Genomic DNA, 10,297 nt, shown 5'->3' with positions numbered 1-10,297 from the left:
AAAGAAAGAAAGAAAGAAAGACAGACAGACAAAGGGGGGAGGTATCACAATTATGGACTTCAAGTGATGATACAAAGCTGCAGTGATACAGACCATACACTGACTGGGATAAGAACAGACACATAGATCAGTGGAAGAAAATAGAGAACCCAGAAATGAACCCACAATTATACAGTCAACTAATCTTCAACAAAGCAGGAAAGAATATCCAAGGAAATAAAGACAGTCTCTTCAACAAATGGAGCTGGAAAAATGGAGTTTCACAACATGCAAAAGAATGAAACTGAACCATATTCTTGCAGCATACACAAAAATAAATCCAAAATGGATTAAAGACCTAAATGTGAGGAAGGAAGCCATCAAAATCCTAGAGAATACAAGCAGTAATTTCTTTGACATTGGCTACAGCAACTTCTTACTAGATATGTCTCCTGAACAAGGGAATGAAAAGCAAAAATGAACTACTAGGACTTCATCAAAATAAAAATATTCTGCAGAGTGAAGGAAACAATCAACAAGCCAAAGATCAACTGATGGAATGGGAAAAGATATTTGCAAATGACATATCCAATAAAGGGTTAGTATCTAAAATATATAAAGAAATTATCAAACTGAATCCCCCCAAAATTATCCAGTTAAGAAATGGGCAGAACACAAGAATAGATATTTTTCCAAGAAGACAAACAGATGTCTCACAGATAAATGGAAAGATGCTTAACATCACTCATCATGAGGGAAATACTAATCAAAACTACAATGAGATTATCATGTCACATCAGTCAAAATGGCTAAAATTAACAATACAAGAAAAAACGGGTGTCGGTGGGGATGCAGAGAAAGGGAACCATCTTAGACTCTTGGTGAGAATGCAAACTGGTTCAGCCATTCTGGAAAACAATATGGAGGTTCCTCAAAAAGTTAAAAATAGAACTACCCTATGATCCAGCAATTGAACTACTAGGCATTTACCCAAGGGATACAGAAATACTGATTCAAAAGGAGAATTCACCCCAATGTTTATAGCAGCATTATCAACAGAACAATAGCCAAATTGTGGAAAGAGCCCAAATGTGTGTTGATTGATGAATGGATATAGAAGATGTGATACATCGTATGTATGAAATATGTATGTATGTATGTATGAAATCATACAGTATTTGTCTTTCTCTGACTTATTTCAATTAGCATAATACTCTAGCTCCATCTTTGTTGGAAATGGCAAGATTTTCAACAAATGGCAAGATTTCATTATTTTTTATGGCTGAGTAATATTCCATTGCGTATGTGTGTGTATCTTGCCATTTGTTGGAAATCTTGCCATTTCCAACACAGATGGAGCTAGAGTATTATGCTAAGTGAAATAAGCCAGAGAAAGATAAATACTGTATGATTTCACTCACATGTGGAATTTAAGTAACAAAACAGATAAACATAAGGGGAAAAAAAGAGAAGCAAAAGAGTATACAGACTCTAATTATAGAGAATAAACTGAGGGTTACCAGAAGGGGCATGGGCAAGGGATGGTTTAAATAGATGAGGATTAAGGAGGTTACTGGTTGTAATGAGCACTGAGTGTTGCATTTAAGTGATGAATCACTAAATTCTATATCTGAAACTAATATCACACTGTATGTTAACGATCTGTAATTTAAATAAAAGATTAGAAAAATAAAAGGTTTAGAACTTTAAAAAAATAATGACTTGTTTTATTTTGAGTGGTATGTATTTTTTTAAAGGATTTATTTATTTGAGGGAGAGAGAGAGCAGGGGTGAGGGGCAGAAGGAGAGGGAAAGGAAGTCTTAAGCAGACTCCACATAGAGCATATAGCCTGATACAGGGCTCAATCTCATGTCCCTGAAATCATGACCTGAGCTGAAACCAAGAGTCAGACACTCAATCAATTGTGCCACCCAGGCACCCCTTTAGTGGTATATGTTTTTAATGTGCACAAAATCCAGAAAAAAAATGTGCACATTACCTTAGTGCTTAATACAAAAAAATTTTTGCTCCTTTCTCTATAATAATATATTATTTTGTGTAACAATTTTGGTTATTTTTTTATTTTTTAGTAATAAAAGGCACGCATTTATTTAATGTTAACCATAAGTTAGACACTATTCCAGAAGTTTATATATAAAGATCCATTCAATCCTCAAAATAACAGGTACAATCACAATACTATTTCACAGCTGGCAATGAAGCCAAAAAGAGATAAAGGAAATTGATCTAAGTTGAAATCACAAAAGCCTGGAGGATTCAAAACAAGAGAGTTTGGCTCCAGAGCCTGGACACATAACCACCCTGCTCTGTGCTTCTAGCATCATTAGGTTTGTAAATGTTGTTTCCTCTACCAAGGACCAGATTCCTGAGGGATGGCTTCCTAACTTAATCAATTTAGAAATTCCAGCACCAGCCTCCATGCCTGGTACATAGTGGTGTTTACTGAATACAGAAAGAAAGGAATGTAAATGTGCAGGACAGATTAGAAAACTAACTATGAAGTTAACCATAATTCCAATAAAATCCACTGTAGAAAGCTGTCCTCTGTCTTTCCTACCTCTGTTACATTACCCCTTCCACTCAATTCTTTGCAGGATCTTCAAAATCCCAGAAAGAAGTCTATAAAATATGTTACAACAGGAGCAATTGGAATCAGCAGAAGAAAGAAGAAAGAATGGGAAAAAAGTATTCTCTTTCCCTGTAGCAGGAACTACTTAATACCTCTTTAGGCTTTCATTTGTTATATTAAAGCAGAGTTTAGTGCTTTCATTGTAGTTTTAAAAGTATACTTGTTTGTTGATCTCAAGAGGAAAACAATATAACCATATGATTTGATTTTTCCAGCAGAGAACCAAATAATAGTCACGGATTCTTACTGAGCGATTATCAAGTTCCAGGCCCTGAGCCAGCTGATTTCTCTGGATACTATTATCAGTTCCACAGTACACTTGGGGAAATTGAGGCAAAGAGAATTGTTGGAGGACTAGCCTGGGACAAAGGGGCAAATACATGGAAGACAGAAATTTTAACATAGGCCATGTGCCTATGGAGCTTCTGCTTTTAACCTCCAAAGCTGGACAGTTGCTCCCCATGAAAATGGGTTCTAAAAAGCCTGTACAGTTATGAGTTGGGGATAGGAGGCCATCCATCATTGGGAATATTTTCCCATTTTGTGAGGGATGGTGAGGAGAGCTGTTTCTCGATTCTATGGCCAATGCAGAGAAGTTGCAATCAAAAAAACACCACCCAAGAGGAAAGACACACTAATTTAAGTGTTGAGGAGCAGAAGAACCATGATTGTCCAATTTTGGTTATTTTAAGTACTTTACCTTTATTATCCCACTGAATATAAACAACAGCTTTATAAGACAGACAGGAATGGCACATATTCCTATCTCCTTTGTTTTATAGATGTTGAAACTAAAATAGAGAGCTGTGATTTGATTGTGTTCACATAACCAAAACTCCATACTGTTTCTGAGAGTTCAGCATCATTGAAGTAATTTAGATGCTTGGTTTTACAAATTAGTTTTAGGTTTTCTTTTAGAGTTAAAGGTGAGTGTCTGGTGACTAAAACTCATAATAATTCATCCCTTTCTCCAAGCAAGTTGGATTGGAGTCATGCTAGAATGCTCCCAGAGATCTTGATCTGTATTGAATTCTCCAGCTCCTCCCAAAGTAAAATTGAAATGCTAGGTTAAACTGGGAATGGCCTCAAGTCTTTAAGAGTAATAGGCATCTAGAATCTTTCTAGACTTAAGGTTATCTTTTTGTTCTTCCTTGGACTGAACCAGAAATGGAGCGCCAAAAGAGATAAGGAGGAAAACAACTTATACCTGAGCAAATGCCTAGGTGAATTTTTTCTTTTAAATTTAGTTCCAAGATGTGAACGTACATATGTATGTGTACACACACGCACACACTTACACTCAGCTATTTTTCACCCATTTTTTCAAGTTGAACTATTTTATCAAATGACAAGCTTTACTATTTTTTAATAATAAATTTATTTATTGGTGTTCAATTTGCCAACATACAGAATAACACCCAGTGCTCATCCCGTCAAGTGCCCCCCTCAGTGCCCGTCACCCATTCACCCCCACCCCCCACCCTCCTCCCCTTCCACCACCCCTAGTTCGTTTCCCAGAGTTAGGAGTCTTTCATGTTATGTCTCCCTTTCTGATATTTCCTACCCATTTCTTCTCCCTTCCCTTCTATTCCCCTTTCACTATTATTTATATTCCCCAAATGAATGAGAACATATAATGTTTGTCCTTCTCCGATTGACTTGACAAATACCCACCATTTGCTTCAATGTGGTTGGAACTGGAGGGTATCATGCTGAGTGAAACAAGCTTTACTATTGTTAAATGATTTTTATGAGCTTGGCCAGCACTACTTCTAATCTTTCTTTTTTTTTTTAATTTATTTTTTATTGGTGTTCAATTTACTAACATACAGAATAACCTCCAGTGCCCGTCACCCATTCACTCCCACCCCCCGCCCTCCTCCCCTTCTACCACCCCTAGTTCGTTTCCCAGAGTTAGCAGTCTTTACGTTCTGTCTCCCTTTCTGATATTTCCCACACATTTCTTCTCCCTTCCCTTATATTCCCTTTCACTATTATTTATATTCCCCAAATGAATGAGAACATATAATGTTTGTCCTTCTCCGACTGACTTCTAATCTTTCAATTTAGATTGTGTTTAATGTATACTGGAGCAGAGAAGATAAGATAAAAAGGATAAAACATACACTCTAAGCCTGAAAATGTCTACAAATACATTTTGAGTATATGATAAAAACAAAAGATCTAGAAGGGGAACATTGAAATGTGTGAGACAAAGAATAAGTAAAATGGAATAAGGAAAAAACTGGATCAGGATTTTATAAACAAGATTATTACTTCACTGGTAATTTTGCATCCAGTCTAACAACCCTTAAACACTTTCTCCCTTGGCCCTGCTAACCTCAATATAATTAGAATAAAACTTGTATCAGGAACCAAATTTGCAATAATAAAAGATGTATATAAGTGACTTTGCTTTCAGATAAAATGTGAATAAAGGAGTGAAGGGTTACTGAAAAGAATGGAAGAGAAAAAGACTTTTGGAGACACAAATATGATTTTTGTGTACCTTTGTAATCTGCCCACAATCTCTGAACTTTGTATAATACTTTGTACATGATGAACACTAAAAACATATTTTGAAATTGAAGTGCAAAGAGAACCTCAAGCCAGTCAATTATTATGCTTACAGAAAAATGAGGGTGGTAGAAGAGCTGATTTATCAAATCTTCCTTGGATTCCTAAAGTATTTGACCCTGATAACTTAAAGTTATAGAGTCTATGTTTTATAATTTCTTCTCTGTAAAACTCATAGGTTATTGTGAGGATTAAATAGTTATGTATGTAAAATATTTAGCATACTTATTGAAACATAAATGTTAACCTAATGCTAGTTATTTTAGTGTTTTTTTTTAATTACTCCAGTGGAAGCTATAGTTTAGTGGAAAGAAGATTGAGCTTAGACTTAAAAGACCTGGTTTTTTGTCCTCGTTCTGTTGTTTAGTCCTGTGGCAATGTGTGGGTCACTTGACCTATCTTATCCTTGTTTTTTCATTTTTAAAAAAAATAGGAGGAATAAGATGCAGCAAAGTCATGAGAATTAATCACATGAATTAAAATAGATATTCTACATTACAGATATCTTATGATTAATAAAATGCCTGGTATATGGTAGGTGTTTGATAAATGTTCATTCTTCTCTACTCCATTACCTCACTTGTATCCCAGAGTACCTTGATGAGCAGCTTAATGAGTACTGAATGATGGCTGATTGGGGAAAAAAATCATTGGAGCTACTCAATTGCCATGATTAAACAGATTCATATTTTAAAATGTAAAAAGATCAAGGTCACAGAACCAATTCTCATACTCTAATCACATGGTTCAGAGCTTTTCACACTCTAATACAAAGAAGGAAATGAAAGAACATGTACAAAAGCTACTCTTAGAATTTAAATATATATCATATATATTAATATATATTAGAAAAGAGACTATATGGGTTATTTTCATTGATTTTTACTGAGGGAAAATAAAAATTTGTTTGTCTTAAAATGCTTAGTAAATCAAATAGGTCAGAGGTACAGGAGAAAATTATTTTAAATGTGTAAAATGGTCTATATCTGTTCTATCTAATATTGCAGACACTAGCCAGATTTGCCTACTTATATTTTAATCAATTAAAATAAAATAAAATAAATCCATTCCTTAGTCAAATTAGCCACAATTTAATTCCACTATATCCCCATGTGGCAAGTGAATGACATATTAGACAGCATAGATTTATAGAACATTTCTGTCATCACAGAAAATTCTATTGGAAATCATTTGTGAGGACTTAATATACTAGGTGTAGGAAAATCATAAGGGCCAGAAAGCATTTCCTCAACAATTTGAAGGAACTAAAAGTTGAAACTGTGGAATAGATGACCATAATGTGTTATATTTTGTCATAAATTACCACTATGTCAACTCCAATTTATAAGGATAGAACCTGAGAACTATAGATCAAGAATTTTTACTCTTCCACTGTAGGTGAGGTAGCAAATTAACAAACAGCAATATCATCAAATGTTTAAGAAATGTAAAAAGTTTTTTTACATTTAAATGTTTAAGAAAAAATAACTACTACATAACTGCTAGGTAAAAGCAATCATGATTTCTGTAAAGGAAAATTTTGACTGATGAAGTCAACTAAGATTTTTTTCAGCATTTTGAATAAAGAGGTTAAAATGGTTGTAACTAATTTAGACTTTATTTTTTTTTAATTTTTATTTATTTATGATAGTCACACAGAGAGAGAGAGAGAGGCAGAGACACAGGCAGAGGGAGAAGCAGGCTCCACGAACCGGGAGCCCGATGTGGGATTCGATCCCGGGTCTCCAGGATCGCGCCCTGGGCCAAAGGCAGGCGCTAAACCGCTGCGCCACCCAGGGATCCCACTGCGCCACCCAGGGATCCCTAATTTAGACTTTAAACAAACTTTAACAAGTTTCAACACCAGAGACCTTTTAAAATTTAGGTAACATGGGACTAGAGGATAGACCCCTAAAATTTCCAAACTAACATTTGATGCTGGCCTTACTGAAAATGATCTGCCAACTTGATAAAGACAATCTGTATGGAGAACTCTTAAGGCTGGATGAGTGGATAGAACTCAGCAGATAAGCTTCAATGAGCTAAATGTTATTAGAAAATAGGCTTCAAAAAAATAAAAGAAAATAGGCTTCAAAGAATGACCTTGACATTTAACATACCAAAAACACAGGAGTTGAATGGTAGCAAAAACAAGAGCCTTTTTGATTCTTCAAATATGAAGGAAATTGAAGAAAATTTAAAGTACAATATGCCAAACAGCATAACAAATCTTAGAGTTGACTATCATCGAACCTAGCTTGCACTCTTTCCTGAAGATGTCACTCCTGTCTCATCCTAGCCTTTTCTGGAATACCTCCAGTTTTGATAAGTATATCCCCACACTGGAACAATGTATATATTTAGTTATTTGATTGCTCCAACTGTTAGAAGATAAATGTATTAACATACTGTTGTGTCTGACATACTGCTTTTTAAAAACATGGTTTTATTTATAGCATTATTAAAAGCAAAATATTCTGAAAACTTTTGAATGAATAATATTTTAAGAAATAAAGTTCTCTTTCTCATCTCTGCTCCCTAACCACTCATTTTTCACCCTCTAGTATTCTAAGCAGCAATTATTTTTATACTTGCTTGTGTATTAATTCAGAGTTTATTTATATAAATATAAGCAAATATTAACATATATTCTTCATTTCTCCCATTTTTCCATGAAAGGAAGCATACCACACACACTCTATTGCACCTTCCTCCCCGCCAGTGATCATTTCTTGGAGAGCTTTACATATCAGGACACAAAAAATTTTCTTCTTTTGAAAAGCTCTATAGCATTCCATTGGATGGATGTAAAATAAGCTATTTAATCAGCCTCTCTTGATAGGCATTTGTGTTATTTCCAATCCTTTCCAATTGCAATTTATAATTGCAATAAAAATCTTGGAAAATACATCAGTTTTTATCTGTGGAAATATGTCTGTAGAATATACTCCCTGATGTGACATTGCTGGGTCAAGTGATATGTGTATTAGTAATTTCCTGAATGCCTGTCAGGTGTTTTCCTCATAACTTCTCTAATAGGGTATATTATTAATCTTTTCTATACTTACTAAAGTGATAAGCAAACAAAAACATATTTCAGTGTAATTATAGTCACATTTCTCTCATAATAAAAGGGAACATGAACATCTTTTCATGTTTGAGAGCTATTTAAATTTTCTTTTTAAGTGAAATGTCAGTTCATCTTATTTCCCATTTTTAATTGAGTTATGATTATGAAGATTTTTTACATATGAAGGAAAATTAGCTTTTCTTATAAATTTTGCTGGATATCATCTGTTTGTTCCTTTAGATCTACCACTCATCTTTCTCACTCCTGTTCTGTGCCTCAGAATACTGACTTATATCATATCAATGGTCTCCCTAGGCCTATAATAGTGTTTGGTTGATAGGAACTCTCATTAGGAGTTAAGAGGGAGAGAGGAGAATTAGAGGTAAGTAGATATTACTACAGTGCCCTCCCTACAAGGTTGCCTTGAGATGACTGCTTACTTTGATCAAGGTGGTCTTCTCCATATAACTCTTTCCTTCTAGGTTTCAGTAATCATTCCCTCTTCTCACTCCCTTAAGCCTAAGGGTGGTAAAAACTTTGATGTTACTGGTTCTGGGGTATTTTTATCCTTGTTATTCCCTTATTTATGCTGTCCACACTTGTATAAGTGGTTCCTTTATTAAACTTTCCTTGAAGACAACTATATGACACTCACATTAGGATAAATAACCACAAAAACAACCCAAACACTGGCAGAAAAAACTCCACAAATAAAGGTAGAGAAAAAGCCACATCAAAGAAAATAGGAAGGGTGAAAACATAGTTTGGGAGCAAAACAGATGGTTCTCATGGGCAGTTGGGAGGGAACAGTGGCAAGAAGGACAAAAAACAGTCTGCCACATCAGGCAGCCCACATGAGGAAGATGAATCCCCATAAAGTTTGGCTTTGAAAGAGAGAGAGAGAGAGACTGAATTTCACAAGTTCTTACAACCAGGGGGATTTAAAGCCTGGAGTTTTAAAATTAATCAGACTCAGCTCTGGGAAAGACCAGGAAGCATTAGGAAGTGAAGTCTCCACCCTTAAAGAGACAACATGACAAACAGCCAGTGGATCTTAGAAGCAGTAGTTTGAAAAACACCAGGGGCAGATGGGAAAGTGAGTTATTTACTTATCTCAGAGCATGCCCAGAGAGGCAGGAATTGTGAGGAGATCCTTCCAGGAAAAAAAGGAGCTGTCAGTCACCAATTCCCTCTCCTGCCTCCCACTCCAGCATACACAGTCACCTGTGGTAACCAGTGTGGCACCCAAACTCACTACTTAACTTGTTTATACCAATTGCTGACCCTCCGCCACTTATCAGTAGATATGCCTTGCCCAGTCAATCTTTCTTCATTTTTGGCATTGTGACCCCCCCTCACCCAGAAGACCAGTACAAACTCCACCAACATCCCATCCTCTGATCCATGCATTTTGGAGAACCTCAGTTTTGGTGGCAGTTGCAGCAGGTGTCATTTCACAAGCAAACCAGTCCACACCTTGTTAAAATGTCCCTCACTCAGTGGGGACCAAACACAGTTCATGAAAGGCAAAGAACGTCTCTGCAGATGACTGGAGTGAAGGAAAAACTGGCCAGAATTCAACATCAGGGCATATGAAATACACATAGGAGACACTCCCTGAAGTGCCAAGTCCTGGGGAATAGGAGACACTACACTGCGGGACACTGCTGGGTCTCTTCATCATAAGGCCATCACCTTCAGGAGGAGGAGACGTAGATGATTTTCCTAAAGCGCAGAAAAAGATATAGAGAGTTAGGCAAAATGGGAAGACGGAAATGTGTCACAGATGAAGGAACAGGACAAAACCACAGTAAGAGACCTAAGTGAAACAGATATTAGTAACCTGCCTGGTAGAGAATTTGAATGATCACAAAGATAGTCACTGGAAATGAAAAAAGAGTGAAGGACATCAGTAAGAACCTTAAAAAAAAGACAAAAAAAAGAACCAATCAAAGATGAAGAACACAATAAATGAAATTAAAAATACACTTGATGGAATAAATAGGCTGGAGGAAGTAGA

This window comes from Canis lupus, chromosome X, assembly GCF_011100685.1.
Source record: "Canis lupus familiaris isolate Mischka breed German Shepherd chromosome X, alternate assembly UU_Cfam_GSD_1.0, whole genome shotgun sequence".
Lineage (NCBI taxonomy): Eukaryota > Metazoa > Chordata > Mammalia > Carnivora > Canidae > Canis > Canis lupus.
This window is presented reverse-complemented; position numbering follows the sequence as displayed.